The sequence below is a fragment of the Schistocerca cancellata genome, chromosome 2, assembly GCF_023864275.1.
Source record: "Schistocerca cancellata isolate TAMUIC-IGC-003103 chromosome 2, iqSchCanc2.1, whole genome shotgun sequence".
NCBI classification, from domain to species: Eukaryota; Metazoa; Arthropoda; class Insecta; order Orthoptera; family Acrididae; genus Schistocerca; species Schistocerca cancellata.
The window spans coordinates 574,546,952-574,573,613 of record NC_064627.1 but is presented as its reverse complement, the minus strand read 5'-3'; the positions used below and the strand labels follow the sequence as shown (position 1 = coordinate 574,573,613).

The 26,662-nt window shown below is 43.3% G+C and overlaps 1 pseudogene; it reads right to left on the bottom strand.

Annotated features, from left to right (window-relative positions):
- Positions 1 to 15,568: 15,568 nt before the first annotated feature.
- On the bottom strand, positions 15,569 to 15,686 carry LOC126163427 (5S ribosomal RNA; annotated as a pseudogene).
- Positions 15,687 to 26,662: the final 10,976 nt, after the last annotated feature.

The following is a 26,662-nucleotide window of genomic DNA, read 5'->3' as shown; positions in this document are numbered from 1 at the left end:
CACCGCCATGATTTCATACGGGGTACTTTACCTGTACTGCTACAACATGAGCCTTTACAAGTACGACACAACATGTGATTCATGCACGATGGAGCTCCTGCACATTTCAGTCGAAGTGTTCGTACGCTTTTCAACAACAGATTCGGTGACCGATGGATTGGTAGAGGTGGACCAATTCCATGGCCTCCACGCTCTCCTGACCTGAACCCTCTTGACTTTCATTTATGGGGGCATTTGAAAGCTCTTGTCTACGCAACCCCGGTACCGCATGTAGAGACTCTTCGTGCTCGTATTGTGGACGGCTGTGATACAATACGCCATTCTCGAGGGCTGCATCAGCGCATCAGGGATTCCATGCGACGGAGGGTGGATGGATGTATCCTCGCTAACGGAGGACATTTTGAAAATTTCCTGTTGCTGTGTGTTTCCATTCCATGATTAATGTGATTTGCAGAGAAGTAATAAAATGAGCTCTAACATGGAAAGTAAGCGTTTTCGGACACATGTCCACATAACATATTTTCTTTCTTTGTGTGTTAGGAATGTTTCCTGAAAGTTTGGCCGTACCTTTTTTAACACCCTGTATAATTACTGTTTTGTGCATTAATGGTAACTACTGCTACCAACAACTTAGATTGCTCTGTATTCATGTGTGCTATTCAAATGTAGTCTTAATGAAAGTCACTACAACAACTAATGTTCAATTATCTTAAACGTGATATTTCAAATTAATGTGCTTAATTGGACTGGCGACCGTTCGATTTTTCTTCTGTATATAAACTTTATAACTTTCATTATGCCCAAAGTAAAAACCTGTTTAATTTTTCTATTAATTACAATATATTCAAAATTACAGTCTGATGCCTTCATCCATTAAACACATACACTGTCAGAATTGTAAATCCTGTCAGATGGTAACATTAGTTTGTATCACAGCAGGTTAGTGTTATTAAGTTCCTCTCGATATAGCAGACCAACTTCTTGTCATGCCAGGAAAGCGTGAAGTGGTGCTGCTGCTGCTCACGCACTGCCAGATGAACCCTCTAGCTAGACACCGAGCACTTTGTGCAGGGCTTTAGCGATTGGCTGGTTGGGGAGAAGAAAAATTTGTCTCGAAATTATGCTTCATTGCACATGTGTGATCTTCTGTATGCACCAGATGCATATAGTACAGGTTTGTTCCAATTAATACATCACATTTACACATTTCACTGGACATACATTGTAAATTGTACGAAAACTGCACTATATGGATCTAGTACTTATAGACGAATATAATGACATAAAAATATATAATACTGAAGACGCCCACCATGAATAGGCTAGACCTGATGCGGCACACTATAGAATAACGTCACTTATCAAAAATGTGTTTGATGAATGAAGGGGAGAAAAGAAAGTTGCACTTTAACTTCCCTAATCTTAATGAAAAATATAAAAGGAGATGATTATTATTCTTCTATACAGCTTCGCTTTAAGAGCTATTTAAGTTTCATAAGAGGTTCATATAGGCTTTTTATATGACATTGTAGAGAAAATGATGTCCATTTCACATAATAATACAAAGAGTTGAAGTCGAAGATCTTACAGTAAATACTAGTAGTAGGACAAACTATGATGTGGTGCTATTTGTTAGTGTGGTTTGCCTACATAAGTGGCAGGTATGTACTCAGGTGCAAACCTAATGTTGTTCCTTGACTGACATATCATTAACCTATTGTTCTCTTTAGAATGACAGGTCCTTAACCTATTGTTCTTCTAAAAGCATCCTTCCTTTTAATTTGCAGGCACTTAATGTATTTTCCCCCACCCTCTCCCACTATCTTCCCCCCTCACGAAACCTCCCCCCCTCCCTTGCTGCTACATGTACACTTTCAAGTCTGAGTTATTGGGTTGCCCCTCTCACTCTTATCAATTTGATTTACTATGTAATTAAATTGATCAATTAATTCACCACTACCCTATAGTAAACCCCCATCCCTCCCCCTCCTCCTCCTCCCCTCTCCCCAATCCCCCTCCCCCTCCCCTCCCCTACCAGGAAAGTTTACTGCTCTGTGGTGGAGAGGAAGCATCTCACAAAGGGGAAATTCAAAACATATTGTTTATGTATAAAAATGCAGTTTTCAGGGGTTGGATTTCTCTTGTTCATCATTCTCTGCCGTTTGGAAAGATTCAGGTCTTGTTAGAAGTAATTACATCGATCGCTTTTCTCTTTTTATTCCGATTGTGCATGGAATACCGTCATGAAACACGCACCAAATGTAATGTCACAGTTAAAAATCTTTCAATCGCGAACCACGCAGCCGCCCCCCCCCCCTCTCCGCTGGACAGCACAGAGTACCACTGCATATGCTTCGAGGAGTCGGGATGCACCGGTGGCCTCCACAAAATGATGATGAGACCGTCAGCTGCTTTTGTAGAATTTGAAAATGAATTGCAGAGTGCAGCAGCAAAGGACGCGCTGCAGGGTTTCAAAATTACTATGTCACATTTGCTAAAAAGTAATTTTTATACGTAGTAAAATGTTTGTAATACTTCACTGTCATTTTGTAAGTTGTATTAAGACGAGCCTTACATCATAGTCCTGTATTGTGAATTGACATTAAATTTTGCCAGGGATTTGAGGCTTTGGTTTGATTACCATAGATATGTAATATTTTTCATTGGAAAAAGTGGCAAAAGGGAGTGAGTGTTTGGCGTGTGATGTTGAAGCTTTATAATGCTTTAAAAGTGTGTGTGTCATTTACTGTTCAGGAGAGCATTGCAGATTTATGCAAAAGAGTCATCTGTGTTCTCGTGTAATGTGGAAAATTAAACTTTTGTGCTGGTGAAAAAAAAAAAAAAAACCAGCTGTGTGGCTGGATTGAAGAGTTTTTAGCAAACAGAACACAGCATGTTGTTATGTTGTTATCAATGGAGAGACGTCTACAGACGTTAAAGTAAACTCTGGCGTGCCACAGGGGAGTGTTATGGGACCATTGCTTTTCACAATACATACACTCCTGGAAATTGAAATAAGAACACCGTGAATTCATTGTCCCAGGAAGGGGAAACTTTATTGACACATTCCTGGGGTCAGATACATCACATGATCACACTGACAGAACCACAGGCACATAGACACAGGCAACAGAGCATGCACAATGTCGGCACTAGTACAGTGTATATCCACCTTTGGCAGCAATGCAGGCTGCTATTCTCCCATGGAGACGATCGTAGAGATGCTGGATGTAGTCCTGTGGAACGGCTTGCCATGCCATTTCCACCTGGCGCCTCAGTTGGACCAGCGTTCGTGCTGGACGTGCAGACCGCGTGAGACGACGCTTCATCCAGTCCCAAACATGCTCAATGGGGGACAGATCCGGAGATCTTGCTGGCCAGGGTGGTTGACTTACACCTTCTAGAGCACGTTGGGTGGCACGGGATACATGCGGACGTGCATTGTCCTGTTGGAACAGCAAGTTCCCTTGCCGGTCTAGGAATGGTAGAACGATGGGTTCGATGACGGTTTGGATGTACCGTGCACTATTCAGTGTCCCCTCGACGATCACCAGTGGTGTACGGCCAGTGTAGGAGATCGCTCCCCACACCATGATGCCGGGTGTTGGCCCTGTGTGCCTCGGTCGTATGCAGTCCTGATTGTGGCGCTCACCTGCACGGCGCCAAACACGCATACGACCATCATTGGCACCAAGGCAGAAGCGACTCTCATCGCTGAAGACGACACGTCTCCATTCGTCCCTCCATTCACGCCTGTCGCGACACCACTGGAGGCGGGCTGCACGATGTTGGGGCGTGAGCGGAAGACGGCCTAACGGTTTGCGGGACCGTAGCCCAGCTTCATGGAGACGGTTGCGAATGGTCCTCGCCGATACCCCAGGAGCAACAGTGTCCCTAATTTGCTGGGAAGTGGCGGTGCGGTCCCCTACGGCACTGCGTAGGATCCTACGCTCTTGGCGTGCATCCGTGCGTCGCTGCGGTCCGGTCCCAGGTCGACGGGCACGTGCACCTTCCGCCGACCACTGGCGACGACATCGATGTACTGTGGAGACCTCACGCCCCACGTGTTGAGCAATTCGGCGGTACGTCTACCCGGCCTCCCACATGCCCACTATACGCCCTCGCTCAAAGTCCGTCAGCTGCACATACGGTTCACGTCCACGCTGTCGCGGCATGCTACCAGTGTTAAAGACTGCGATGGAGCTCCGTATGCCACGGCAAACTGGCTGACACTGACGGCGGCGGTGCACAAATGCTGCGCAGCTAGCGCCATTCGACGGCCAACACCGCGGTTCCTGGTGTGCCCGCTGTGCCGTGCGTGTGATCATTGCTTGTACAGCCCTCTCGCAGTGTCAGGAGCAAGTATGGTGGATCTGACACACCGGTGTCAATGTGTTCTTTTTTCCATTTCCAGGAGTGTATAAATGACCTAGTAGATAGTGTCGGAAGTTCCATGCGGCTTTTCGCGGATGATGCTGTAGTATACAGAGAAGTTGCGGCATTAGAAAATTGTAGCGAAATGCAGGAAGATCTGCATTGGATAGGCATTAGGTGCAGGGAGTGGCAACTGACCCTTAACATAGACAAATGTATGTGTTGCGAATACATAGAAAGAAGGATCCTTTATTGTATGATTATATGATAGCGGAACAAACACTGGTAGCAGTTACTTCCGTAAAATATCTGGGAGTATGCGTGCGGAACGATTGGAAGGGGAATGATCATATAAAATTAATTGTTGGTAAGGCGGGTACCAGGTTGAGATTCATTGGGAGAGTCCTTAGAAAATGTAGTCCATCTACAAAGGAGGTGGCTTACAAAACACTCGTTCGACCTATACTTGAGTATTGCGCATCAGTGTGGGATCCGTACCAGATCGGGTTGACGGAGGAGATAGAGAAGATCCAAAGAAGAGCGGCGCGTTTCGTCACAGGGTTATTTGGTAACCGTGATAGTGTTATGGAGATGTTTAACAAACTCAAGTGGCAGACTCTGCAAGAGAGGCGCTCTGCATCGCGGTGTAGCTTGCTCGCCAGGTTTCGAGAGGGTGCGTTTCTGGATGAGGTATCGAATATATTGCTTACCCCTACTTATACCTCCCGAGGAGATCACGAATGTAAAATTAGAGAGATTAGAGCGCGCACGGAGGCTTCCAGACAGTCGTTCTTCCCGCGAACCATACGCGACTGGAACAGGAAAGGGAGGTAATGACAGTGGCGCGTAAAGTGCCCTCCGCCACACACCGTTGGGTGGCTTGCGGAGTATAAATGTAGATGTAGATGTAGATGTAAATCGTTAACGGTTACTTTTGTTCTCGATGCAGGAGCTTTCGTGGTGTCTCAGCTTGTGTGCATGGAAACTGTTGTCCTAATAGGACCTGTTTACGAAAATAGCACAGAATAACACTGAATGCATTCTTCCTGATGGTCCTAACATCACGTGCTCCATTCCTGGAAATCGCGACGTCCTGCTTTCAACATATGTCTCAGAAATGGTAAACATTCTCATGTCTGTGCCCACAAGCGAAAACACAGTTAATCAAAAAGCATTCTTGTTGTTTGGAAAGTGAGCACTGTCTAAGCACAGATGGGAAAACCAGAACAATTATGCAAACAGAATTCAAAGCACTGTCCAACAGAAGAGAAAACTGGCTGGAATTTTCGGTGTCCTACAGCAACTGGTCTGGAGATTCCTAATGCCACAATGGTGGCTGAGTAATGGGATCCCCACCAGAGGTGGATAGTTTGCTACAACTTGTCTTTGGACATTTGCTTTCTCACTGCTTCCCATAAATACATTGGCTACATCTTGTTTGAAACAGTTTGTAGAGGCTCCTATGCCCCAGCACGGAGGACGTCTTGTGAATGACCTGACTGCTAGAAGTTTGAACGCTATGAATACTCCCACCGCAAACACTCGTCGTATTGAACTTCAAAATTTTCCGCACAGAATACATGCGACACAAGTGGTCCTGAAGACAACTAGGTATTAGTTCACTATTCGCCCATCCAGGGGGAGCCGTGAGACAAATCGTCATAACCCCAAAGCTTTCTCAGACTCTCTATACTGGTCTACAAAGGATGGGCAAGCCCCATCTCGAAACTAACGCGTCCACTGAGATGCTGTTTCCGGCCCCGACCTGCTTACTTGCTGCTACGCTTTCTACGGCCATCTCCAGACACAAGAATGTTAGAAACCAGGCACATATTTATCAGTGTAACAACAATTAAATATTAGGATTGATTCAGCAGTCTGACACTGAGTAATGTGCTGGATATGTCTCCTCTTTACGGCAGAGGTTCAAAATGGTTCAAATGGGTCTGAGCACTATGGGACTTAACATCTGTGGTCATCAGTCCCCTAGAACTTAGAACTACTTAAACCTAACTAACCTAAGTACAGCACACAACAACCGGTCATCACGAGGCAGAGAAAATCCCTGACCCCGCCGGGAATCGAACCCGGGAACCCGGGCGCGGGAAGCGAGAACGCTACCGCACGACCACGAGCTGCGGACCTACGGCAGAGGTTCTGGAACGAATCTCAGTATCCATAGCGCAATAATTTTCCACATAAAAAATCATTTTATTTCCATTACGGCTATTAATACCTCCCTCATGATAGGACACGCAGTAGCCACCACCAGACACTCCTACATATACCATGAAGATTGTTCTACAAAGGCTGGGACAATTCCCCAAGGCACATACGCGTCAGTATTTCTGGCCCCGACCTTTTTACTTGCTTGCTTGATTTCTACACCCATCCCCAGACTGGGATTACAAGCACAAATGTATTTTCACATAGTTTGACAGAATATTATGCCATTTACGCGATACTTCCCCATACCCAGCACATAGCAGTATGCTACCGATCACTGGCACAGTATAATTCCGAAGCTATAGAATGGAGATTATTTCTCTAGATAACCGGAACTTGTAGCGAGGTGCAGGGTGCTGTAAACCACTGAGTAACTGGAAACTTACCCTGTTTGCTAAGACCTTTACGTGAAAACTCTATTAAAATTGAGGAAACTGGTATTTGCACCCAGGGATACCGATTTCGGTGATGTTACAGATTCCAAATCATCCTTATAATTTACAAAGTCGACTAAAGCTTTCCTCATGTCTAGAGAACCAAAAAACATATCTTCCACCTGTCTTTCACCTGCCAGATGCACACACCACAATCGGTGTTCTCTCAATAAAGGCTCGAAATATGTAGAAGTCAACCAGACAATTTACACGGGGGGAATAATGGTCCAGCACAAACACACATCCATACTGAATATTCTCAAAATTTCCATCTGATCACGAAGATAGTCCAAGAAGTATTACTTCACTGTTCGGTCGTCTAGAGGACGACATAGTTAAGTCAGCTACATTCCTGCATCCTAACAGGCCTCTCCATTCGGATAGCTCCTACCGTTAGCCAGAAATGTGAATCATTCCTGCCAGAGGCCACGCAGTCCCAGACAGAATCATCCTAGGAAACCGGCAACATATATATTTTAACACTCTACTTACTATTAAATATTACGATTGAAGTCTCAATTGGACGACATTCGACAATGAGCGAAGTATCGGAAATACACCCTGCTGCCAGCTGTGGCCCTGGTTATAGAAATATCTGTACCATTATTATGACCTGACATACTTTTCCCTTTGCTATCACAGTATTCCACGTCAAATGCATACCTTCCTTACGACTGGACATAGTCATTTCCTTTGCACGTGTCGGAACACACACACATAGTTTATAAGCCAGATGTTCAAGGCGAACCTATCACATATTCCGACTGTTAAGTATAATATTCCGCGAATAACTGATTTCCGGCGATACGGAATAAGACTGACCAAAAATCAGCGATGGTTGGACATGTCTCATAAGTTTTTATGAGAGTGATACCACTGTGTCTTAGAAAGAGAGGCGTAATCGATACGAACTGCGTGATGTTAAGAAACACGATCGCAACAACTACTGTATTTTACTGTCACAAGCGGTCATGGTTCTACAGGTGCATGCAAGTATTCATCTTAAAAGCTATGCCGGCTTTATGGATCGAAGTATGGCATTACCTCCGAATGAAGTGGTTTTTTTCCAGACAAATACCGTTACACTGAATATAGACGGTGACCGCCGTAGACAAACAGTGCTGTTGCATGTCGCCGAAGATGCAACCTCGTCATAAAGTCACCGAGTTTAGAAAATGATTTGGATGAGGAACGTAGTATGAAACCGGTATTTGCAACTCCCACATACCACAGCTAGACATTTATTTTTCCAGTATTTGTAATGCATTCTGTCTCGATGCGATGTCGGAGGTTCGATGATATATCGACTTGGTTATAGCCGAAGGTTGATTGAGAAGGGCCACAAACAGTAAATTAGATGGTATGCTGATTGAGGTTGTAAGAAATGTATACAGCCTTTTCAGATCTCTAGTGCTACGCTTACCAGTAGAAATGATGTCTATGATTTGAAATCAAGTCTTTCCATTCAACGACATACGTGGTCCTTTAATGATTACAGCAACTAGTGCATGATATTTCTGGCATTCTCATATCCTGAAAGCCATGTACATACACAGACATACAGAAAACAGGGCAAACGCACTGCAAATGTGGAATATGTGGGTGTAGCCAGATGGATGCAATCGAGTACAGTGTTATACTAAGACTCCCATTTAGAAAAATCATATGCGATAGATGTTGGCAGCTGTACTACATTTACAAGCAATTTTAGAACTCGGAACAAGACGTTACGTCATGATCGCATGGATAGAAGTGACATAAAAAATCGATGTAATTGCGAAAAATGACGGAAGATGCGTATAAATTGAGGGAAAATACACTGAAATGAGGGTAAGATGAGGAAGTACTTGCTTGTCTTCTGGTTGGCGTAGAACGATTCTTGTACATGGGTACAAGTATGTGACAGCAAGAGCAATAAGAGAAAACGTCAACATATAAACGAAGGGAACCAGGAAACAGTCACTTTTTTCTGTCAAGGCAGCATTCTACTTTCAGATGATTTGAATAAGCGAAAAGTTAAAGTAGTTCATATGTAAGGCCAAAATTTACAGTTAGAAATATACAGTACAGTTTAAAATAAGTCACTCAAGTACATTGCAGTAGGTGACATAAAAAACGTTGGTTTTTCGTATTGGTGTTCATGAGGTTGGCACTGTTAAATATTTTCAGTTCATATCGATTTACTTTTTATTTAAATAGTTTTACAATCTTCGTTCTTGATTAATTATTTTTGTGTACGTCGTTGTCGATAAGCGGCAGACGTCCGAGCGACTGGAAACCAAAGGTCGGCGGAATCGTACGACGGCGTAGCTGCGGGATGGTCATGGGTTGGAGCTTAAGCCACTTCCCTGTCAACGTTGTCCAGACTGCAAGACTCCCCAGAACAGCATCTCATAAGAAGTTCACGAAAACAATGAGTAGTATTAGTTGACTGATTTATACTGTTATAGCCTGTAAGGAAAATGTTAGTCTTATATCCATTCAAATGCCACTCGCACATAGTTTGTGGGTATCACTGTTTATGATCGTATTGTGTTCTGCAATAAATAGTCATGGTCAACTCGTTTAGACTTGTTATTCAATCAATATACCACGTAAGTGAAAACTATGCACTAGGTTTTGCACTGTTAAAAGCGTCCACCTAAATGCCAGCGCCGACAGTTTCTTTCTATTCCATTTTCGGAGTTGGCTGCGCACGCAGCTTTCGAGCGACCACACCAAATATTTTGTTGTTGCGTGCCGTGTAGGTACATTTTATTTCACAGTTGTTTTCAAAAGGCTCTGAGTGTTATTACCACTACATCTTTAAAATACTGGACGGAGAACGTCCTTTCGTCCTACGTAAAGTTTTCAGCACTCTAAGAGCGTCTTTCAGTTCAATGATAAACATTATTCAGTGTTGTTAGTCTTCTGTTTCACACAAATGATTAGCACTGCAATGGGTAACACATAATCTGCGGTACAATTCAGTGTTCGTACTTCAGTGTGCGTAAGTAGTCAGTCAGTTCATTTTATTATTTCCATCCTTCCACTGTACACAAATCGCTCATTTGCTACAACAACGTCATAACTCGAAAATCATAATTTTTCAGGAGACGCTTTTGAGCTTTAGAAACAGCTGTAACTTTCTGAAATTGTAATATGAAACGAACAAATCGCTACAGTTTGTTAAAGTAACATTTTGTTATGATGTGGACATAAGTTAGAAACAGAAATATACACTACACAATTTTCCATAATTTTTTCAAACTATTAACTTTCACTTATGACATTGTTGCTGCTAAAATCAGCTTTTTTTGCTTGACATATGTGGAACTGTGACGTTAATGTTGATAACAAAAAGTGTGATTACCCAATGTTTACTACACATTTGCTCTTACGACAGTATTATTTTTCCCCAAGAGGCAATAAAAACAGAAAACATGTCGAAAAGAAAAAGGGATTGAAACAGTAATCATCATATTCATAGCATACTTTCTTTATTTAAAACAAACTGTGCTAAAATTAATTAAAACACAAAAAATATAATTTACAGCTGCTCATTCAATGGTGCATAAAATGTAGTTATGTGGTTTTTCTGGATTAATTCAAGCAGGCTTTGATTCTTGTTGGTTGCTATTTGCGGTTTTGTCTGAAAAGCTCATGTCGATGCAATATGGCCCATCCTATTTTTTTGCTGATGATATTATTTACAATATTGAAGTTCTCATCCTCATAAGACGTTTTGAAGAGAAGGGTAGTTGATGATTCGCTTTCCACTATGAGAACTTTCACTGTCGCTAGTTTTATATTCGGAGGTCTCATTTCAGTTGCTCAATCTTTAATATCCAAAAAATCTTCACAGCACACTCCCGCAACATTGAAAGACTTTCCAGTTGTTTTAGCCCCACGGATAGCAGTAATGAATGACGCCGGCGTGTACATTTTGCCGTCCTTCAGCTGTCGTTTCACTTGGCTCTCAATTAACGAGTGCGCAGAATCTCCCTCGTTTTTCGTGTGGCCTTTGATGAAGTATTTACGGGTTATGCTTTTTATGTTGGACTGAGATACAGGATAAAGGTACAAAGCAACCATGAACTTGCTTCTTTTTTTGCTGGCCCACACAGTTATCGGATTAAAAAATGAAGTCTCGATCGCCTGAAGCAACTCTTTTATTCAAAAACCGAAGAACGGAGGAACGAAATTCCTTAATTACTCTATGTCCATTGGATTCATCCTAAACAAAACATTCACCTTCATTAGTCTTGAGATCGTAAATTGAAAAATTTATAATAAAAAACTGAGACATCGCCCTTGGGAATTTGCATAACCTCTTGTAAATCATACACCGCTCCAGCAACACTCGATTCCTCCTTCTCATACTTATTTTTCTCTCCGCACATTTCTTACTCCAGTATATGCTGATCATAATATTCCTTTCTTTTCTCTTTTCCATTCCCCTCAGCCTTATCATAGGGACAGCACTTTCACATAAGTCTTTTTTCAGTGTAAAGAATGAAATGTTAAAATCTTCTGTAAATATTAGATAAAACATTACATAGTTCGCAAGTGGTATATTTTTTTCTTTGCAGTCAGCCATGTAGTCTATATTGATGTCCGCAGTCGTTTTGCTTCCGTCAATAACATGTTTGCTGGTGTTGGGAAGAGTATGATTACTTTTGATCTTTGGAATTTTATCGATAAAGTTTTTAATACCTTTCTTCAAATCTTCATCAACTTCCCTTTGTCTGCCATGTTTTCCTCGGTGATCCTCTTCGACCTGATAATATGTCAGCTTATTTCCTTTTTCCTGTACTGCCCTAATAGGGTGATCGTTTATATTTTATGCGTTCTGGAAAAACAATTTGCACACACTGACTTTCTGACATTTAGACGGAAATAGAAGTGTTATCCCTTTGCTTCCACCAACAGGCACATATTGATATTTTGGTTGAATCTTCTCCATATTATTGTGAATATACTGTAGTTGTTGGTTTACATGACCCAACGACCAACAGGAATCAAACATCTGCATCCGTTCCTCTTCCGTAAATTTTACATAACATATCCACTTGCACTTTTCCGCACATGGAGGTTCCATTATCCTCTCGTTTCGGAGTTTGTTGCCTGTGTGCATTTTGTACGCCTTTCCAGTATTTCTTAACTTCTTATTAACAATACTTGTCTAGGTGTGCTCATTCTTTTTTCCCTTAATTCCTTCCTTAGCCGGACTCGTTAATATTATCGAAGTTTCGACTTGGGCAATATTAAAAACACAGTTCCCTGTGTTCGAATTAGCTGCACCGTCGATGTCACTGTTGTTCTCACCGATAACGTTGGGTGGTACAGACGTGGCATCAGTAACATCGTCATCGTCAACTTCGAAAAATGAAAGCGAGGAAGAATCTGACCTCGTGCCAACAGATGAACTTCCAGCAGAATTACTCTTAACCTCTACGTCTGCAGTTGCCTCGGTGGCAGCAGCTAATACTATTCCTTGAAATACAAAAATGTCATATTAGAGTGCAGAACTCATTGTTACAAAATGAAAAGACGTGTTACATGTTCACGTAAAAAAAAAGCGAAGTAATTAATAACAGACCTCTTTCTTCTGAATGTTCTTCGCAAGAGACGGAATTGGTATTCAGGTCTGCAGAAGGAGCTGATCAGATACATTTTACCTGCCATTCTTCCACATTTCCTACTTGTTTCTTTTGAGTCATTAGCACAATTTTGTTTCTGACTTTCTAATTGCATGATTCTCTGACTGGAAATAAAATTATACGATCGAATAAACTATCTCACTGATTCCTAAGAATTGTCCAAGTCAATAGGATGGTCATAAAATATTAATTACGGCAAGTTATTCTACATCTACGTCTACATCCATACTCCGCGAGCCACCTGACGGTGTGTGGCGGGGAGGTACCTTGAGTATCTCTATCGGGTCTCCCTTCTATTCCAGTCTCGTATTGTTCGTGGAAAGAAGGATTGTCGGTATGCCTCTGTGTGGGCTCTAATCTCTCTGATTTTATCCTCTTGGTCTCTTCGCGAGATATACGTAGGAGGGAGCAATTCACTGCTTGACTCTTCGGTGAAGGTATTTTCTCGAAACTTCAACAAAAGCCCGTACCGAGCTACTGAGCGTCTCTCCTGCAGAGTCTTCCACTGGAGTTTATCTATCAACTCCGTAACGCTTTCGCGATTACTAAATGACCCTGTAACGAAGCGCGCTGCTCTCCGTTGGATCTTCTCTATCTCTTCTATCAACCCCATCTGGTACGGATCCCACACTGCTGAACAGTATTCAAGCAGCGGGCGAACAAGCGTACTGTAACCTACTTCCTTTGTTTTCGCATTGCATTTCCTTAGGATTCTTCCAATGAATCTCAGTCTGGCATCTGCTTTACCGACGATCAACTTTATATGATCATTCCATTTTAAATCACTCCTAATGCGTACTCCCAGATAATTTATGGCATTAACTGCTTCCAGTTGCTGACCTGCTATATTGTAGCTAAATGATAAGGCACCTTTCTTTCTATGTATTGGTTCAACTGGCTCTGAGCACTATGGGACTTAACCTCTGAGATCATCAGTCCCCTAGAACTTAGAACTACTTAAACCTAACTAACCTAAGGACATCACACACATCCATGCCCGAGGCAGGATTCGAGCCTGTGACCGTAGCGCACACGCGGTTCCAAACTGAGGCGCTTAGAACCGCACGGCCACACCGGCCGGCTTCTATGTATTCGCAGCACATTACACTTGTCTACATTGAGATTCAATTGCCATTTCCTGCACCATGCGTTAATTCGCTGCAGATCCTCCTGCATATCAGTACAATTTTCCTTTGTTACAACCTCTCGATATACCACAGAATCATCCGCAAAAAGCCTCAGTGAACTTCCGATGTCATCCACAAGGTCATTTATGTATATTGTGAATAGCAACGGTCCTACGACACTCCCCTGCGGCACACCTGAAATCACTCTTACTTCGGAAGACTTCTCTCCATTGAGAATGACATGCTGCGTACTGTTATCTAGGAACTCTTCAGTCCAATCACGCAATTGGTCTGATAGTCCATATGCTCTTACTTTGTTCATTAAACGACTGTGGGTGAACTGTAACGAGCGCCTTGCGGAAGTCAAGAAACACGGCATCTACCTGGGAACCCGTGTCTATGGCCCTCTGAGTCACGTGGACGTAGGGCGCGAGCTGGGTTTCACACGATCGTCTTTTTCGAAACCCATGCCGATTCCTACAGAGTAGATTTCTATTCTCCAGAGAAGTCATTATACTCGAACAGAATACGTTCAAAAAACATCAATACTGCCATAAATATAGGCAGTTCAAAGTTAAACGTGAATACTGACGACGACTTAGTGCAAGAGTGTCATAACAGCACATGATTCTAAAACCGACTGTTAAGAAATGAATTCCTGTTATTTGTAACAACGTATTCAAACAAAATAGTACGGCAAGGTAAGTGATTCTTTTGTACAATAACGTCATAACATAAAATAATTCAAACGGAACTCATTTTAAGTGTTTCATGCACAATGTCAAATGTTTACATTAGGCATTATCCAGTGCAAAAACAGCAATATTGTCGCAGCACAAACCGATTGTTTTAGAGAGCATAACGACGTGTTAGCGCAACAGCTGACTCACAACTGGGATAATGCATTGCTGTAACTAACACCGATCGAAACGTATTTCTGGGAAAACGACACTATTGCCATCCTGCGAAAAATTTTAAAAGCTCAGATATGACGCTCAGCCATTTCAAAGTACAGTTCATTGCTATTGCACTTGTACTGTTAGCTCAAAATTCGTGTTTTCTGAGTTAAGACGTTGTTACAGCCAATGAGCGATATTAGGAAATACCCAATTTAGATGTATTGTTTACAATGATTGGCCTTTCTGCAAAATAGCAGCCTTCCTTGAGTTATTGTATATTGACCATTACCAGACTACAACTGCCGTGTATGTTTTGCATAGATGTTTCCTTCATTCTCATTCATTCCCTTATTTATTTTACATTAAATCTGAATGAGGACCTGCACGCATGTACCGCCTTAGTCAAAAACAACAAACGCGAAACATGACAGAAATGGTGGTCTTACAGTCTCCAAGAAACACTCACAGCAAAAACAGGACTGAAAACTCCCTGATATATGATATTAAAATTCGGCCTAATTAAATATGCGTTTCAGTGAGCCTACCTGAGATGCAAGTATCTTAACCGATAACCGTTTTTTTCTTGTGTTAAACTTTCTTATATTAACAGCTTTGTTATGACAGTACATGTTGCACAATTTAAATATGACATCACTTATATACATACGCATTAAAAAGCACTCCGTCTTCAGGCCTCGAGTGGCCTACCGGGACCGTCCGACCGCCGTGTCATTGTCAGTGGAGGATGCGGATTGGAGGGGCGTTGGATCAGTACACCGCTCTCCCGGTCGTTATGACTGAAGCCGCTACTATTCGGTCGAGAATCTCCTCAATTGGCATCACGAGGCTGGGTGCACCACGGAAAATGGCAACAGCTCATGGCGGCCTGGATGGTCACCCATCCAAGTGCCGACCACGCCCGACAGCACTTAACTTCGGTGATCTCACGGGAACCGGTGTATCCACTGCGGCAAGGCCGTTGCCGTACATACGCATTAAACAAACATTGATATAGAAAGAACAAAATCTTGCCATATTTAGCTACTTGTATGTTTACAGAGATTGTTCTGTTTAGAGGTATATACTTCTCGATTATACACCAGTTTACGTAAACGTTCTTGTGCTGAATTTGACCAAAAGCGTCATAGGAAACGTTTTTCGAACTCTGCGAATGTGTGACAGCTTTCACAACTTGTAGCGTCCACAAAGAGGCTTCTATGTACGATAGTGAAAACTGTATTTTTTGCCACTCGGTCCATGACTGAGACAAAACACTACTGAAGTTCTTTATAGACACAACAGGGTGGATTGTTTTTTTTTTTTTTTTGTCTTCATTAAATGCCAAGAATTGCTGGTGCTTAATCAAGCTCTCTTCCTGTATCAGACTGGTCAATGTAGGTACTACTGGATCCAATCTATTACTCATTCTGTTACATCCGGGAAGTGCGAATCACACGACCTGCATCTCCATGAAACACAGTTTCAAGTGGTTGTGTATCTAAAGGAGTGTTCCCATCCTGAGACGGAGAACGAGACACATTCCTTTGTTCGTAATGTCTTTCACCTTTTATTTCTTGTTCAAGTTCTCTGACCTGCTTTGATTCCGCCACGCTGCAGACGTGGACTGAACTAAGTGCATAACACCGTAGGTACACTTTCACTAGCACGCCAACGCGCTCGAGATTTAGTGTCTGAAAACATTCGCCACGTCCTTCTGTCCCGCATATTTGGGCATCAGAAGTCATTCTGTCTATGTTAAGATTGCTGCGTATATCTACTAATGTAGTGGTGTTCCACACCGGGGATTTCTTCCACGTCAGTCCTCTTTAGCTTAACCATAATGATGTGCAATGACAACCCAGTACACACGAATACATAATATTTCACTAATAACATCTAACTACACACCAATACATACGGAAAATTCTTTCACTGGTATGATAAAATTACTCTTGACGTCAGTTAACATTCAAAAAACTGCAGCTACGTATATTTTTTTTAAGAATTATGTCTTCAAATCTGTTTAGACACATTCCTAGCAGTCTCACTGATACGTGATCTGTAAATTGCAAGAACTGGACTCAGCTCCTTACTATATGTAGATCGTTGACTCTTTATGTTGTTTAACTTTGCTCACCTATTTTCTTCGGTGACTCTAGTTTTGCCTTTATCGTTCAAAGTTCTCGATAGCCGTACATGAAAGACAAATTACAATCTCATCAAGACATAGTAAAACGCATTTACATGTACTACAGTTCACTTATCTAAGAATATTGTAAAATGTTAATTACTGATTAGATAAAGATTACGATTCTCGGGCCCCACGCTGGGCGCCAATGTCATATATTTGTTACAAATGTGTTACAAATGTTTGTTAAAAATTTGTTACAAATGTGTGTGAGAAATAAAGGGGAGGAAAAAAAGCTTGTAATAAGCGGCATTGGGAAATCGCTTTACGAAATCCGGTTTCAGGCGCCCCATGAAACGGGATGATTGAAATTGGCAGGAACTCGAAGGAAACATGCTTTACACACATATGAACATTAAATAAAATCAACTATTTTATGGTAATGAGCAATAATTAAATTCCGAGACAACGAACTGAAGTTACTATATCACAGACCTTTCCATCCTTGTAATAAAATGTTATCGTACAAATTTGCTTCTTATCCTTCCAAGAACTAGAAGTAAGTTGTACTAGTATTAACAATTAATTCTGTATTTTCTTTGATTTTGTTACATCACAGTTACGACTATTTTCTTACTTTATTGGATTTTGTACTTTTGTCACTTTGCGTGTTTTCACATGAAATAAAATATTTATTTGGCGTTCTTATCATTTCCAGGCGATAATACAACACAAATAAATTGTTGAATTCCAAATTATGGGATATTTTCTTATCTTTATGATAAGGCTCAACTGAAGTACCAGCTGTTCAGAAATATTAGGAAGTGCCTAAGAAACAGGTACACCAGCCTTATATCGTGGAGGTCCCACGCGAGCACTAAGACGTACCGCAACAGACATGGCATGGACTCAACTAATGTCTGAAGTAGTGCCGGACGGAACTGACACCATGAACCTTGAAGGCTATCCATAAATCTGTAAGATAACGCGAGGGCTGGAGATCTTTTCTGATCAGCATGTTGCAAGGCATCCCATATATGCTCAATAATGTTCATGTCTGAAGAATTTGGTAGCTAGAGGAAGTGTTTCGAATCAGAAGAGTGATCTTGGAGCCACTCTGTAGCAATTCTGGACGTGTGTGATGTCACATTGTCCTGTTGGAATTGTCCAAGTCCGCCAGAATGCACAATGGACATGAATAGATGCAGGTGATCAGACAGGATGCTTACGTACGTGTCACCTGTCAGAGTCGTATTTGGAGGTATCAAGGGGTCCGATATCACTCCAACTGTAAACGCCCCAAGCTATTACAGAGCCTCCACCAGCTTGAATAATCCCCTGCCGACATGCAGGATCCGTTGATTTATGAGATAGTCTCCATACCCGTACACTTCCATCTGCTCGATACAATTTGAAACGAGACTAGTCCGACCAGGAAAACCTTTATAGTCATCAACAGTCCAATGTCGGAGTTGACGGGCATAGGCGAGGCGCAAAGCCTTGTATCGTGCGGTCATCAAGGGTATACGAGTGGGCCTTCAGCTGCGAAAGCCCATATCGATGATGTTTCATTGGATGTTTCGCATACTGACATTTGTTGATGGCCCACTACTGAAATCTGCAGCAATTTGCGGAAGGATTGCTCTTCTGTCACGTTGAACTATTCTCTTCAGTCGTCGTTGGTCCCGTTCTTCCAGGATCTTTCACAGGCCACTGCGATGTCGGAGATTTGATGTTTTACCGGATTCCTGGTATTAACGGCGCCGTCGTGGAGTGGTCGTACAGCAAAATCCCCATTTCATCGCTACCTCGAAGATTGTGTGTCCCATCGTTCGTGCGCCGACTATAACACCACGGTCAAACTCACTTAAATCTTGATAACCTGCCATGGTAGTAGCAGTAACCGATCTAACAATTGCGGCAGACGCTTGTTGTCTTATATAAGCACCGTATTCTGCCTGTTTACATATCTCTGTATTTGAATACGCATGCCTCCAGTGTAGAAGGATGTTCAGCAACGTTACGGCTGCGAGGAAAGGCTGCATACTGACTGATGGCTTGTGACTCCGAGAATCAGTCCAAGAGTCGAAGATCAAAACAAAAAGGACATAAAAATTTCAGATAATTCTATTAAAACGGCATATAAGCGCATTTGCCAAAATGGTTCAAATGGCTATGAGCACTATGGGACTTAACTTCTGAGGTCATCAGTCCCCTAGAACTTAGAACTGCTTAAACCTAACTAACCTAAGGACACCACACACATCCATGCCCGAGGCAGGATTCGAACCTGCGACCGTAGCGGTAGCGCGGCTCCAGACTGTAGCTCCTAGAACCGCTCGGCCACTCTGGCCGGCAGCACATTTGCACGGCTAGGATGGAAACTACCTTCCAGAGGAAACACAGTGTTGCAGATAACACTGCACACGTAAAAGGGCCATGAGCTTTTATGATGCACGAGATAGGGGACCTAATAGCCTACTAGTGAAACGTGGCGTCTAAAAATACCAAATCCCTGTATAAAAGCTACGTGTGACGCGTGTTTTCGCAAAAAAGAGGAAATAATGAAGGAGTAGATTTTATCAATCAGCTGTACCTGATGCACTGAATTATATGGGTGATTACTACTTGCAGAATCATGCTCTATAGATAAGATGGCTAGCACGTGATGGAACACTAATCATCACAACACAGGTTGCGAATTTGCTATCAGGAGCACTTTTAATCATTCTTGGTGAACTAGAGACCAATAACCAGCCTAATCCAAAATGGAAGCTCTAAGATTTTGTCATAGACCCAGGTCAAATACCACACGAAAGCGGCCTTATTTAAATAGTCTGATACGCGCTATTTTCAATAGCTAGCAACATCTGAAGTATTCTAGTATCTGACTGTCTGGGGTCAGAGAGGTCGCATCTAGGCGGGCTACTAGATTGCAACTTCCCACGGACCTTCTAGCATTTCCCAAAAAAAAATTCTGTCACTTACGCGTAGATATTACTCACATTCATATAAAATACCGCTGAGGGGGCAAACCCTAACACACTACCACTTCCAATAATAACTTTCAATGATCACCAACTACATGTTACAAGGATGCAATTATGTCACAAATCTGCATATACACTCCTGGAAATGGAAAAAAGAACACATTGACACCGGTGTGTCAGACCCACCATACTTGCTCCGGACACTGCGAGAGGGCTGTACAAGCAATGATCACACGCACGGCACAGCGGACACACCAGGAACCGCGGTGTTGGCCGTCGAATGGCGCTAGCTGCGCAGCATTTGTGCACCGCCGCCGTCAGTGTCAGCCAGTTTGCCGTGGCATACGGAGCTCCATCGCAGTCTTTAACACTGGTAGCATGCCGCGACAGCGTGGACGTGAACCGTATGTGCAGTTGACGGACTTTGAGCGAGGGCGTATAGTGGGCATGCGGGAGGCCGGGTGGACGTACCGCCGAATTGCTCAACACGTGGGGCGTGAGGTCTCCACAGTACATCGATGTTGTCGCCAGTGGTCGGCGGAAGGTGCACGTGCCCGTCGACCTGGGACCGGACCGCAGCGACGCACGGATGCACGCCAAGACCGTAGGATCCTACGCAGTGCCGTAGGGGACCGCACCGCCACTTCCCAGCAAATTAGGGACACTGTTGCTCTTGGGGTATCGGCGAGGACCATTCGCAACCGTCTCCATGAAGCTGGGCTACGGTCCCGCACACCGTTAGGCCGTCTTCCGCTCACGCCCCAACATCGTGCAGCCCGCCTCCAGTGGTGTCGCGACAGGCGTGAATGGAGGGACGACTGGAGACGTGTCGTCTTCAGCGATGAGAGTCGCTTCTGCCTTGGTGCCATTGATGGTCGTATGCGTGTTTGGCGCCGTGCAGGTGAGCGCCACAATCAGGACTGCATACGACCGAGGCACACAGGGCCAACACCCGGCATCATGGTGTGGGGAGCGATCTCCTACACTGGCCGTACACCACTGGTGATCGTCGAGGGGACACTGAATAGTGCACGGTACATCCAAACCGTCATCGAACCCATCGTTCTACCATTCCTAGACCGGCAAGGGAACTTGCTGTTCCAACAGGACAATGCACGTCCGCATGTATCCCGTGCCACCCAACGTGCTCTAGAAGGTGTAAGTCAACTACCCTGGCCAGCAAGATCTCCGGATCTGTCCCCCATTGAGCATGTTTGGGACTGGATGAAGCGTCGTCTTACGCGGTCTGCATGTCCAGCACGAACGCTGGTCCAACTGAGGCGCCAGGTGGAAATGGCATGGCAAGCCGTTCCACAGGACTACATCCAGCATCTCTACGATCGTCTCCATGGGAGAATAGCAGCCTGCATTGCTGCCAAAGGTGGATATACACTGTACTAGTGCCGACATTGTGCATGCTCTGTTGCCTGTGCCTATGTGCCTGTGGTTCTGTCAGTGTGATCATGTGATGTTTCTGACCCCAGGAATGTGTCAATAAAGTTTCCCCTTCCTGGGACAATGAATTCACGGTGTTCTTATTTCAATTTCCAGGAGTGTATTATGAATCAATATGTACAATAGCTGCCTCATAATATTAAAGTGATAGGGAGCTAGAATCTAGGAATAGTATGGAGCTGAGAGTAAATAAAATATTATAAAAAGTAATTATTTATTATATTACAAATATCAAAACAAGTAAAATATATAAGTCAAACCGGCCAAACTTCTGATCACAAGGATCAGCAAATTGAAAACAAACGTTCAGATTCTGATAAATGTACTCGATATTAACAAAGCATTCAGCACAAGTATCTACAATTAACAGTAACAGTAACAGTAACTCTCAAAGGAGTTATACACATCTGTGAAGCACACAGTGAAACCACAAATGCAAAATAATTCTTACAGGCAACAAATAGCAGCTGTCTGTGAAGAAGTCCTAGCAGTACATTCAACCATACCGAAGCACATCATTGAAACCAATAACGCTCGAAACTTCGAAAAAAAGATGCGTTACACACGTGTGTGAAGAAGGCAGTTGAAATCTGGTTTTTCAGGACAGAGGGGATCAGGTTGTGCAAATGGGCTAAGGTCAATTACTGTTAGTTATACGTGAACACACACACCTTTATTTCTCAAACCAATGCACTGTTTTCTCTTTAAAACAACTGACTGAGGGCCCAAGTAACTTCTCCAGAATAAATTTAAATGATATCTTTTAAAACACGACTGAGGGCCCAAGTAACTTCTCCAGAATAAATTTAAATGATTTCTTTTAAAACACCAGGGTTTAGAGTAACGGCTGAAGCCCTTACTTAAGTAAAATTACAATCTCTTCTCGGGTAAAGGCCGAAATAATATTTCAGATCAGCTTAGGAAATTCTTTAAAAGCCAAGCATTTACAAATTCCGGCTAAAGGCCATATTAAGGAAAATTCAAGTTAATTCTTCGGTTGAATCGCCAATTAAAAAACTATTCTTTCCATAATAAAAGAGAGACTTTAAAGATAAGGCTTTACACAATACAATAGAAAAATATCATAAGAAAAATTGAAGTACCTTGTCTGCTGAAGGCCCAAGCAATTATTCAAGAATAATTAAAGACAACCTTAAGGCCGTTTCAAGAAATTCAAGATAATTAAAGAGAAACCTTACAGACAAGGATTTACATATTAAAGCCACAGATTCTGAAACAAACGCGGCTGAAGGCCTAAATGCAGAGCAACAAGCATTTCAAATGAAATACGGCTGAAGGCCTAATCTTAAAGTTGTTATGAAGTTCGGCTCAAAGTCATATGCTAAAAATAAAACAGACAATATTAATACACGGCTGAAGGCCTAATTTCAAACATTAAAACAGCATTATTACTCTAGAGAAAGCCAAGCACTGTACTTAAAAAATTACCCAAGAGGAAAACGCAAATTGAAACAATAACAAGTGGTGTTGAGAAAATACTCCAGGATCGGCCGGAGAAGGTCGCTTACAGGTCTAGTGAAGTGGGATAGGCAGCCAAGGCTTAAGATCAGATAAGAGAAGGCAGCACAACCTAGGGACGGTGCACGACCGACCGACAAACTGACCGAATTCAAATCGTCAGATCCCACTGCACAAATAATAGAAAATCTCGACCCATGACGAGTAAATCAAAATACCTATACTTCAGACACGACCTCACCAAGATCAAGGCATCAAACACTACTGAGGACAAGTTTAAAAGAATACAGAAAACACAAGTCACAACTGTCAAATCACTACGGAAGAAGGCTGCGGGTTCTAGGCAACAACATACACCACTTGTTATCACACGCGTCAACGGCTGAGGAAAGAATAATCCATCAAAACGAAGAAATGTAACAGTCGTAATTTAAGAACAGTCAACTAATTACTCAACTTGAGGATCCTGCTCCGGAGGAAAGAGGAAAGTCGCTCACATAACTAGCTCCTCCAAACGCAACAGCGCTTGCCCGCCGCAAAAGCCCCGACCGGGCTTAGCGCTGTGGAGACTACGTCGCTGCTCAGTTCCAACGAACCAACAAGGTCCAACCACATCCCGACTCGGTGTTCGTCCTGAGAATCCAAGATGTTGTCGAGAGAGACGACCGGCCGAGCAAACGACCAACGGCAGCCCACTTTCGCCAACAGCGGTCCCATACGAGCCCAACCGTTGCTGTGGCTGCCAACTCTTCCCCGACTGATCCTGGTGTCAGTGCTCAGCAGACCACATGTCGCCACCCGACGACCAGCCGCCCGACCGACCAACGGCCTTCCATCTGCGTCGACCACGGTCCCAGCACGTACTTGCACCGTGCGGACCTGCCTGTTATTGACTGCCAATTCGTCCAACAGCCGAGTAACGACGAACCCGATTCAGTCCACAACGCAAAAGGAGACTGAGGCTCAGAGCCGACTAACAGGCGACTGTCTACTTTCCGAGTGACTCTGGCGACTCACTGCACCGACTGACTCCATCACACCGTCCCATTCCTGTCAGAGCAAAAAAATGGTTCAAATGGCTCTGAGCACTATGGGACTCAACATCTGTGGTCATAAGTCCCCTAGAACTTAGAACTACTTAAACCTAACTAACCTAAGGACATCACACACATCCATGTCCGAGGCAGGATTCGAACCTGCGACCGTAGCGGTCACACGGTTCCAGACTGAAGCGCCTTTAACTGCACGGCCACACCGGCCGGCCCTGTCAGAGCAGAAACCGGAAATACTCGCGGTCGCTCCACAGGTAGTAACACGAACCTACTATCGATAACGCTGGTGCTGCCGCTCACGGACAGTGAAGGTGAGCAAGGACAGTGGCACCAGAGGACATTAACAGAAAACAAAAAAACGAAAACAAAAAAATATTCTCGCCGTTTCAGAAATGCAGGAAGGACAGGTCGCAATCATGAGCCATACACGACTCAGTAGTGAAACAATTAACCCAAAGTTCATAAGAGAGAACGTTTTGTACACGTTCGTGATGCAGTGTGTTTTATGATCAACATTAATACAAACAGGTAAAACTATAAGAGGTTTAAAAAAGAAAAAGAAATTGTACACATCTGTGAAGCAGGAAAAGCGTGATATGTTAAGATATTTTAGAAGAAAATTAAATTACACATGCTCATCGAAGTGGGTTGAGGAGAATGCTGTAGTAGAACTTAAACTTTTCAGTGGTTAATAAAACCGCGATTAGGATCCCAGGTGGTTGCTTGATTCAGAATGTATTCTAAAGCATACAGGATACAAATTAGATTTACGTAGAAAGCGATGACAAACATTAAAGGCCCTTAAACACGAAAGTGGCATGTGAAAATGCAACAAAAGTCGTTTTTGCGGCTCTAATACTAAACCAAGTGTAGTACTTAAATTGAGCGAAGCAGATTTTTTTTTAGATTATAAAATTCGGCTATTCGCCAATAGCGTATATTACACTTAAATAAAATTTTAGCTTGCTGTAAACAGGCACAACAGACCGTTACACTAAATAAAAACTTGCAAATTATGAGAAGGCCTTACTTCCTGCTTTCTGAAACTACGGTCAGCGAATTGCTGTGTCGTCCGAACAGGACAGAGCCAGGGGAAAAGAACCAGAGGCGCAAAGACGTAAGCTGGTGCCAGTGACATAGAGACTCTCGCCCCTTGCGCAAGATCCACCAAAGCCAGGATGAAGGCGAGGATGAAGATATCGATTTCACCTCGGCCAGCTGCCGGCCGAGTACAATCCGCCAATGACCGGACGACAACGGACAGAAGCCTATTCGGAAGACAGAAGAGCATCTTTTGCCCACTTGATTATAGATCATCGTTCAAGGCTGACTTAGACAGGGAACGTCGTTTAGGGAACTCTTAGAAGTGAACGGACAGTTGTAAATTGTACTAGCTTTGTACTGTGAAGTCTATCTACGATTATTTGCACTTAGGCCACTGAGAGCTTTTTGTGTTATATTACAAGCAGTGTAGCAGATTTCCTTATTCCACTAATCACAAAGATAAGTAAATTTTTTAACTTATTTGTGTGACTTTGTTACTAGTTTTTGGAGTTTGTAGAACCTTCTTCTCCCATCCTGTTACCTGACCCTGGGCGTAGCTGTGTAATAGTGTCAGGGAGAAGTTGTCCTAGCAGTGTACTGCACGAGAAGCCGTTTCATGAAGTCACAAACTCGGTCTACCGTAACAACAGTGGCAACTCGGTCGCCACAGCAGTAGCGACGAGGCCTTTACAAAAGTGGCTACGAGGGTTTACAATAAGAATGATCGGGCAAGAAACATTAACGTCACTTAACGGTGACAGAGTAGAAGTTAGTGTCGGAACCGTGAGTAGCACATTAACCCCCACCGTATATGAAGATGATCATGGTTCTTGCAGTAGCCGAAGTCATTCATGGAAGATGCAGGTAGCTACAGCCAACAACAAAGGCAGCAGGAAACTCAAACTCGCCAAAACGAACTGGAGCGTGTGGTCTCGTCTCCTTGCAGATAGAGTAAGGCCTCAACTTTTCAATAGGCGAAGGCGCAGTCCGCGAAGTATACACATACGGTACAAATAGAGGGAGCGGTCCACCACAGCACCTTGGCGCAAGCCAAGATTCCAAGCCTGGCTCCGTCCATCGGCCTACTCCTCGCCGACTTATATCAATTGGGCCGCTGAGAAGACCCCACTAGCGAGCTGTGCAAGTGCTTAAACTATCCTCGCATTGATGCCAAAACCACCTCCCCACTGCACGCTCGACAGGGCATGACTTAGCAACGCACCAAAGGGGTCCAACGAGTACCAGAATAGATGCCAGAGCGCGTGCGCAGTTCAATTACTTATCTAATTAGTGTTTAGAGTTCAGTTTCTGTTTGAATCATTATTGTACGAGCCTTTCCCTGCCGCAGTAATCTTAACTCTGTACAATCCAAGAATGGACTAAACGTATAACATTATTCTAAGTCATTTAATTTCTTCAGCGAGCGTGTTAGGTCACTCGGTGGCTGGCGTTGTATTTTCTTTCACTGCTGGAGAGCACACTGCAAAATACCGCTTACTCCAGACGCCTCAGCACTATCGAGGACAGGGTGATTCGAGCAAGTAAAAGACTTCTGCAACAAATTCGTGTACATAAGCAAATATAAATTTCCCGATACCGCTCGATCATTGACGCCTCAGCAGTAAAGTTACGCTGTATAAAAGTCCTGATAACTAGGCAGTGTACTCATGAATGAAAAATATATCTTAACGGAAGGCAGAGGCAATACCTTACAGCAAGAAAGAAACCATATTATGACGAAATACTACTGTTACTATTAGCATTGAGCCGCGTGAGGCTCGCGTTCTTGCCGTTCATAACTGGACGTCGCGT